Consider the following 9,992-nt stretch of genomic DNA (forward strand, 5'->3'; position numbering starts at 1 on the left):
CTTCACTTTACCTCCTTTACCGCGACCTGACATTTTAAGTTCGTTCGTTAGACACCACGAGAAGTAATAAAACTGACGGACGGGACTCGTCGATTGTAAAAGCTGGTAGCTGTGCTTCGAATTTATAGCCTCCGTGATAGGAGAATAGGACGTGACGATTGGTGGGAGCCCGTTTTCAGGTGGGGTTCTGGTGAACACACTACCTATCAGAAAGGTGGTGGTGCAAAGTTAACGCACGCACACGAGTCAGAGCAGTTCGCGAGTTTGTTGAATCGAATTGAATTGAAAAATGCCGCCGAAGACAAGTGGTAAGGCAGCCAAGAAGGCCGGGAAAGCTCAGAAGAACATTTCCAAGAGCGACAAAAAAAAGAAGCGCAGGAGGAAGGAGAGCTATGCCATCTACATCTACAAGGTGTTGAAACAAGTCCATCCCGACACCGGTATCTCTAGTAAGGCTATGAGCATAATGAACAGTTTCGTGAACGACATCTTCGAACGTATCGCCGCTGAAGCTTCCCGTCTGGCACACTACAACAAACGTTCGACGATCACCAGCAGAGAAATTCAAACTGCCGTGCGTCTGTTGTTGCCCGGTGAGTTGGCCAAGCACGCCGTCTCCGAAGGTACCAAAGCCGTCACCAAGTACACCAGTTCGAAATAGATGTTTTTCGTTTTCGACACATTTATAAACGGTTCTTTTCAGAACCACAAAAACTCTCGAACAAAAAAGAAAAAGACGTGAAACAGCGATTTTTAATTAACTTTTATTATGTCATTATTATTATTATTAGGTTTCATGCATTATCGGTATTTTGCACCCATGCCTATCCAACTTGTAGTTATGTGGTTATTGTATTCGAAATAATTTAGTTGATTGAGGTTATGTTATGAATAAATTTCTATTTTGCCAGAATACAACTCTTCGGAAGAAGAAATCAAATAAACAATCGTACATCTGCTGAACAACCTAGTTGATGGTTGATGGATTTGCATTACCCAGCATATAGCCTAAATGTTCATCTTTAGTGAAATTAAAATTACTTAGCTTTTTTAAGAAAGAAAAAATTAGAACGAATTCTCATCGAAAAAACCGCGATTCCTACAAATGATACAGATGGTTTTGTAGTCGCGTATGTTATTGAATACAATGAGCCGACATTTTTCCGACTCTTTGTTTCATCGAAAACGTTGTTGACATTAGCAAGGAACGTTAAGGATTCCCTGAAACAGACAATTTCACTGTTTTGGAATAGCAGTATGTGCAAATGAGAGGACAGAAGACTTTGAAAAAAGGAGTGAACAAAACTGTACTTTAGTACAGAATGTTATGTTTATTTTAATTTCAATTGTTCCTGTTTTAATGAGATTTTTTATGTTCCTAAATCATTTTCTATTTTTTTTTTCATTAGAGAAGAGTTATTGTCGAGTTATTATCTCTACCTAGCATAAAAATTAAAATACTTTGCAACATTACGTTATTATACATTGCATATCTGACATAAAATACTTGCAAAAATTACTTAGCTAATTAATATTACGCATGACAACTCACATTATTTACTTTGCAAAACATTATAGAATACATAACAGATAATTGTGACCCTGTGTATTGTTCATTGGAATTAAAATAAAAAAAACGTGATTTCGTCAATCGCCGTTATTTGCGACTTCAGGCAACTGTCGCTAAGAGCTATTTTTGTTTCTCCGTTCAATTTCCCGATAAAATCGTCGACTTAGTTATTAACTAAGTTCTTCAGTTAGGTGGTATCAACAATACCACAATAGCCATGTTGCCGGAGTTTTTTGATAAAAGACTTGCTAGTTGGAATACAGAAAATATTTACCAAACACCTATTCACGATAATAAACCGGGGCACTATTGTGGGTTTTCGGTTGGTTTTATATTATATTAGGTACTCACCCTTCGTAACGTGTCTCCACGAAAAAACGTCACTTTCACACTAACCACCTTTCGTTTTAACTCTCGCGACGATAACTGAAATGTTGACGCGCGCCGGACAGATTCACGGACATACAACCACCCACCCACCCCGCGCCCCGGTTTCCGTCTGGACTGGTTCTGTCGTCCGAGTGAGTGCCAAAAATTAGCGTTCGTCTATTAAATGATTGTCGGATGATGATTATTGACGGACACTTTTATCGCACCCGATCACACTTTAGTTACTACCTACGTTTAGTATCGACGACGCATCGTTTCGATTATTGAAATTCGAATTGAATTTTTTTTTTTTCTAGTTTTCGACGTAGATTCGCGTGACACAAATATTATGAGCCTTTTTGGATCGATTTCGTGTGCATCACGCCATTTCTACGGGCGAACGTGAATGTGTGATGTTGACGTGATGGAAGCAACGTTTAGGCAATCCGCATTACGTATTACTATCAATTATATTTTAAACGAATGAAAACTTCAATTCAGAAGTGTGATAATCCCGATCCATTCAAGTTTTGTTAATTTTAGATTAAAAATGCGTGAGTATTGTACTATTGCTAACGATGCCAAAACATCGCATATTCAATGTAAAAAGAACAAGAGCAACGGGCCATTAAGTTAATTTAAAAATAACTCGTACCGGATAAGTCGAATACGTATCCAGGGAAAATTTATTAATTTTAAAATTGACCGGCGGAAACAGGTTCTCGCCTCCCACCACTTTTGTGTAGCGGCCGCCAAATCAATTTTGTTTTTATATAATTGATTCAAAAAATTGAAATTCACGCATAGTTATCTGTGCCTGAAGTGGGTCATTTTCATTGCATTGTTAGTAAGATCGAAACCATAGAAACCATACAAAACGCATACGACTATTTCTGTTTTTCATTTCACGCACTGTTTTTTATTAGTTACCTAGCAACATGGTCACTGCATTGAAACTTCAGAGTTCCTTCAAAAATTTGAATTTTTAATTTCAATTTTTTGAATCAATGATTTAATATAAAAATAACTATTGTGGAAAACAGCAAAAAATAAAATAATACCACTAATTGGCGGCTGGTCAGGATAGACCTAACGTTCGAAATTTAGAAAAATATTTTTTTTATTTTAATACTGTTACTTTTCTAATGAAGTGCGAAATAAGTTGTGCCCCATAGCTATCTTTTTTATTTTTCACTACGACAATTACAAAGTGTTGATATTCACAACTTTTCGTGAGCACTTCGATAGAAATGAACAAGAACGCAGGAAAATTCCACACCGAATATTAATATTCTGTCTTGGCCCATGTTTACTTTTATCTACCGCAAAACAAAATGTTCGGATTTGTCAGGGGTATTCTGATTTAAAAAAAGAAGAACATTTGACGAATATTTTAAGTCTCAAACGTTTGGAAAATAATGCAACAACAATTCATAGACTACAAAAAAGCCTATGATTCAGTACCACATTCATGGTTAATTAAAATTCTTAAAATTTATAAAATTAATATTAAATTAAATCACCTTCTTTATATGGATGACATAAAACTTAACAATAACTGAAAATCAATCAATATGTCGTGGTCATTACGAAAATTTAGAATATATAACTAAAGAAGGAGAAATCATTAAAAATTTAAATAAAGGAGAATTTTATAAATATTTAGGTATTAATCAATCAAATCAAATTAAATCTATTCTTTTGGTGTTATAAAATGGTCCAAAACTAATTTAAAGAATATAAATATTCAAACTAGAGTTCTCTTTACAAAATTTTGTAAACATCACCCCAAATCTGCTGTTGAAAGATTTAATTTACCACGCGAAAATGGTGGTAGGGGTTTTTCAAATCTAGAAATTCTACAACACAATCAAATTGCTTCACTAAAAAATTATTTTCTCAATAGAGCTCGTGATATGACACTATAGCAAATATAAAACAAAAGTCTTTACATGGGAGATATTTTAAAGAGCTGAGGGTTTTATATTTGCAATACAAGATCTTGCACCGTTTTGGCTCACAGCGAATATAAAAAACGTCATGATATATTCGCAAAAATTATACACATGAATTTAGCAGTTAAATTCAATTTATTAAAGGATACACAACCACATTACATTTATAAACCAGAAAGTTGTTTAGAAAATGACAATTACAAATTATATTTTGATCGCACAGTTTTAACTGACATTCACATTCAGCATAACAGACCAGACATTATTATTTTAAATAAACAACAAAAGCAAGCATATCTTTTAGATATAGCTGTTCCAAATTCACACAATATAACACAGACATATAATACAAAAATTAATAAATATATTATTATAATTTCAGCAACAGGAATAGTACCGCAATCTCTTTTTAAAAATTTAAAAATTTTGGACTTAGAGAACACATAAAACACAAAAAAGTCAAAATGTGGAGGCGAGACGCCGGTAATTATGTTGATAAGCACTGCACTACTGCCGCCGGGTGGAGGTGGGATACGAAAAGAAGATGCTCTCACTGCTCTCACTCACAATAAGTTCGGAAAAACCGAATTTTATTATCGTATTTAATTGACGTCACAGTTACTTTGGCGAAACAGGAGCTCGCTTTTCGAAGGCATGATGAAAAAGACAGACGAATCAATTTGATATATAAAACCTAACAGGAACGGCTGGTCCATGAGGTCATTTGGGTAATGACCCCCTAAAAAATAAAGGTTTTACCCAACACCAGCCGCGACTGCAATGTACACAAGACTATGACTGCTACATATTATGTTATTTCAACCAAATCAGAAGTACAATAATTTTGAAAAGTAAGTGCAATGTATACTTCTAAATCTATCTAAATTTATTAATATGTAATTTTTTTCAAAACTATCGATCTTTCTTTGAAACATTTTCAATTCACAATTCACTGTTGGAAGCGCTGTACTTTTTAGTATAAATACGTATACGAAAAATTAAAATAATAGTTGAATTAACACATCGTTAAATGTTACGAGGAACATAGTTTTTTGGATTACACAGCAAAATCTTGGAATTTCAGTCCGATATTACTCCATTGAGTCTTTGGACTCACAAATAAATACCTCGAAAAGCCGACAAACATCTGTCTAGAACTTTTCTAGTAACCAGAGGGTATCGTAAACGACCCGTGTTTAGACCTCTTTCGTGAAAGTGACCGACCGCCGGCGCCGCTCGATTTCGTCATAAATCTCAGCCGTACCCCCCACGATAATTGACAAGTCTGTCATACAGCCCTACCATTTAAAACCTTTATTCTCTTCGTTTTAAAAATAGTTTCGCATGGTTTTTCTCTCTTCTCGTTTTACAATGGTCCAGTGACTAATAAATGAGTGTTGTGTTATGAGTTTGTTCGAGCTCAAAAAAACGTGGTTCGAAATTGTTTAACGTTTAACGAATGGTAAGTTATTCTAGTTTTTATGTTGGTCTTAACGTGTTAGGGGCCAAGAATACAACATTGTCTGTCCATTATAACATAGAACTGATATGTTGAATTCAGATCTCTAATTATTTAAAAACCAAAAAAATAAAGCAGCAGTCAAAGTGGCATGTACGCGTAACCTAATATATATTTTTTTTACATTAAAAGATCGCCGTCTTCCTCGTCGCACTTACGACATTTGCATATGTTATCTTTGTTAAACTCACGGAAGGAATATAATGAACCGGTCACCCGTCCAAGTGCTGACCGCTGCCCGCGTGGCTTACCTTCGGTGATCGAACGACAACCTTTACCGTTTGACGAGTTTTTATTCTGCAATTGTTTACAATTAATCGACAAAAAAAATTGTTTTCTTAATTATCTAGTACTTAAAGCTATGAATCTACATTATACGGGTCTGTGCATGTTTCCGAATACCTGCACGAAAAACAAATCGGTTCGGTGGTTGCTATGGATTTCAAAAAAAAACAAAAAGTGTTGGGGGGCAACGGCACGCGGTGTTCCCAAGCGGTCACCCATCCAAGTACTGACCGCGCCCGACGTTGCTTAACTTCGGTGATCGGACGAGAACCGGTGCTTTTCAACGTGGTATGGCCGTTGCCGTGGTGTTTAGGTGTGATCGTTGGTGTAAAATATATTGCTTTTAACATTCCGATGCACGAATATGAACATCAAAACGCGATGCGTTTCGTTTCCGTATGCACTTACCCTCTGACGACCGACGTCGGACCGAACTAACGGGAAATCCCACAACAACCACCACGTCACGCTCTAACGACAAGAGAGACTACTAGACGGACTGGCGATCTCCCGCGTCGCACATTTTTCGACCGCCGGCGGCGGTGGAAAATCCAGAATTTCACCCCACCTACCGCGCTGCTTGCTCCGACGACGACGAGATTCCCACATTTGGATCGACCGAAATATGTAAGTAATATCAGGAAGTTCCGATTTTCGAGAGGAGACCTGTGTTTCTATTTACCTATCTATAATAATTATCGTTATAATCATCATATCATTATTATTATTATTAACATTATTATTTATTACCATTATTATTATTATTATTATTATTTATCGTCCCTCGGATTCGGCGATCTTCGAAAATCCAAGTTGGACCGTTAGACATTCGAACGCGGTGTGCGTGGCTGACGAGTTGTTATTTTTGGCGTTTTTTCTTCGATCTTCACCCCGACTTCGGACGACGCAGGTCGGACACGAAATTACGAAGAGAGAAAGACGGAAGAAAGGAAGAAAACCTGAAGATCCGTCGAAGAAAATATCGGAAAACTCGTAGGTGCGGCATCGGTCGGACGATGAAGACCGTCTCCTTTCGGATGATCCTCTCGACGGACTTTCGGCCGTCCCGAAGGGTCCGGACGGCAACGGGACCCGTCGTCGACTCGTCCCGTTTCAACTTCCGCCGAAAACGATCGACCTGAACGTCGGAGAGGCGGTTCGCGGCATCCTGTTGTCGGAATTGCCTCGGTTCGAACACCAGGTCCTTTCTGTGCTTCGACCGTTTCGGAAGCGTTTGGCGACGCGAAGATGTCGTAAAATCGAGAAGGTGGCGCGGTATTCCGGGAAGAGATGGACCAATATTTCGGCGAACGAAATATGGATTCCCGGAATCGACGCGTCTACCCCGCACCGCCGACGTAAACCGTCGGTCCCGAATCGAAACCGTGACGACCCGGATTTAGGGCTGGTGGTTGGAGGGGCGTGTACCTGATTCGAAACCCACCGACGTTCCGAGACGAACTTCGCTATCTCCAGGGAAACTTCGGAAACCGAGTTCGGCCAGCTTGATCACACGGTGGCGATGGTGATCGAGGAAAGAGGACGATGCCATCACGCGGGCAACGATTCCGAGGCCTGCAATTTCTTCGACGGCGGACGCGGTGCGCGTTCAGTCTTCCGTCCGCAGTGGCGACTATTTTATAAAGACTTAGAAAATTTTTTTGTTCAATTCTCGTTCACGAGGTGCTCGAAGTGTACGTGTGTGAGCAAGTGTTTTTTCAATAATTATTATTAACTTTTAACGTTTTAACGTGAAAGATGGCCGACGTCGAAAATCAAACAGCATCATCGGTCACCACCGGTTCCGCTGCCACCCCTCAATCCCACGCGAAGAAAGAGAAAAAAGCGAAAAATCCCAGGGCGAAACCGTCCCATCCTCCGACATCCGAGATGGTAAACAACGCCATCAAGGGACTCAAGGAACGCGGAGGATCGTCTCTTCAGGCCATCAAGAAGTTCGTCGCCGCAAATTACAAAGTCGACGCCGAAAAGGTCGCCCCTTTCATCAAGAAATATCTGAAAGGCGCCGTGGCGTCGGGATCTCTGGTTCAGACGAAAGGTAAGGGCGCGTCGGGTTCGTTCAAGCTCGCCTCGTCCACCTCCGGTGGTGCCAAAGTCGCCTCCGCCTCCGACAAGAGGAAACCCGCTTCGTCCGCCGCATCCAAGACGAAAAAATCATCCGCCAAACGTACCGCCGTCGCGACGACTTCCGACAAGGCTTCCTCGAAGACAGCCAAAAAACAAGCCTCCCCCAAAGCGAAGAAGACTGCTGCCGAAAAGAAGAGCGCCGTCGCTGCCTCCGCCGCCGCAGCGAAAGCCAAGAAATCGGCCGCCTCCTCGGCAGAAAAGAAAACTAGAGCCGCCCCGAAACCCCGATCGCCTTCCAAAGCGAAGAAATCTAACAAGGCTGGTCCGACTAAAAAACCCAAAGCACCCAAACCCAAGACAGCCAAAGCCATTCCTGTCAAGGTGAAAAAGGCCGCTTCGCCGAAGAGGAAAAAGTGAGAAACGTGGATGGATACTCGACTCATGTTCGTTCGGCTGTGCCTCGTTCCGACGTCATCATCGTACTACCGGCAACGGGGCACGCACAAATGGCCCTTTTCAGGGCCACACGATAATCTACGACGAAAAAAAGAAATAAAACTATCCTTACGGCGAAACCAAATAAAATAGATAGCATCAGCTGGCAGGTAGGTGATGACAGGATGCAATAAAATTTTACGAACGACCGCAACCCAACCCGAATCGAGAGGACCGACCGATTATTGACATTTTTATTTTATTCATTTCCGGTTGAAGGGCGATATATTTTTTTTTTTGCCTGTAAAGTTTGAGGTTCTGAAAAGAACCGATTTTTTTGTTATAAAATTCGTGTTTCGTGTTGTTCTTCCGAAACACGATGTGGAAAAATTTAAGCGCGTTCACCCCGAATACGTCTGGCAAGTTGGATGTCCTTTGGCATGATGGTTACACGTTTGGCGTGGATGGCGCACAAATTCGTGTCCTCGAACAGACCGACCAAGTAAGCTTCGCTCGCTTCCTGGAGGGCCATCACGGCGGAGCTTTGGAAGCGCAAATCGGTTTTGAAATCCTGAGCGATCTCCCTCACCAAACGTTGAAAGGGAAGCTTGCGGATGAGCAACTCGGTACTTTTCTGGTAACGACGGATCTCACGCAGAGCCACGGTACCAGGTCTGTAACGGTGGGGCTTCTTGACGCCGCCAGTGGCGGGAGCGCTTTTCCTGGCCGCTTTGGTAGCCAGTTGTTTCCTGGGGGCTTTTCCTCCGGTGGACTTGCGTGCGGTCTGCTTGGTCCTGGCCATTTCGAATGAAACGAATGAAAAACAAAACTGACAATTATTAAAATCGACTCTGACGATCGTTAGACGTGCACGCGTCGAAAGGTAAACGAGTACTAAAAATTCCGCCATATTAAATTGTACTTTTATACGTGAACAAAGTCAACGGCTGACTTCGTCGATTGGTCGATGGTGAACCGTTGAATCTATATAAGGCTCCGTTAGTTGAAATTTTGCGGTAGTTGACTTCCTAGGGACGAGGTGTGCAGGTATTTTGTGTCAGTTGAAATAATCTGAAAAGATGACCGGTCGCGGTAAAGGAGGCAAAGGATTGGGAAAAGGAGGAGCGAAGCGTCATCGCAAAGTCCTGCGTGACAACATCCAGGGCATCACGAAACCCGCTATCAGAAGATTGGCTCGTCGTGGCGGCGTGAAACGTATTTCCGGTTTGATCTACGAAGAAACTCGCGGAGTCCTGAAAGTGTTCTTGGAAAATGTCATCCGAGATGCCGTCACCTACACGGAACACGCCAAACGTAAAACCGTGACAGCGATGGACGTCGTCTACGCTTTGAAACGTCAAGGACGCACCCTCTACGGTTTCGGAGGTTAATTTCCTGGCGCTCTTCACCGTTCGAGAAAACCAGAATAAAATACGAAATACAAAATCGGTTCTTTTCAGAACCACAAAATAAAAATAAGAGGAAAAAAAAGAAACATGATGTTCTTTCGAGAAACAACGGACAATTATTACTAACTGACTACCTGATAAATGTACCAAGATCGTAAACACCCCTTGCTTTCCTTTTGGCATTGCAGTCGTAAATGATAATAATACAAAAAGAAAAGATGCATCGGTCATTTTACGAAAAAAAAAAGCTATAGTGGCCCTGAGAAGGGCCGATATTTTGAGTTTTCGCCACGGAGATGGATCGATCGTTCGTTTAAGGTTTCTTCTCGGTTTTTTTGGGTAAAAGTACGGCCTGAATGTTG

The 9,992-nt window shown here is 40.8% G+C and overlaps 1 non-coding gene across 1 annotated transcript; it reads right to left on the bottom strand.

The window, feature by feature from the left end:
• Positions 1–5,880: 5,880 nt before the first annotated feature.
• Positions 5,881–6,000, bottom strand: LOC138141099 (5S ribosomal RNA). The gene has a single exon (XR_011162987.1). It is a non-coding gene; the product is annotated as a 5S ribosomal RNA (ribosomal RNA).
• Positions 6,001–9,992: the final 3,992 nt, after the last annotated feature.

Source organism: Tenebrio molitor, unplaced genomic scaffold (assembly GCF_963966145.1).
Source record: "Tenebrio molitor unplaced genomic scaffold, icTenMoli1.1 SCAFFOLD_903, whole genome shotgun sequence".
In the NCBI taxonomy this organism is placed as follows: domain Eukaryota; kingdom Metazoa; phylum Arthropoda; class Insecta; order Coleoptera; family Tenebrionidae; genus Tenebrio; species Tenebrio molitor.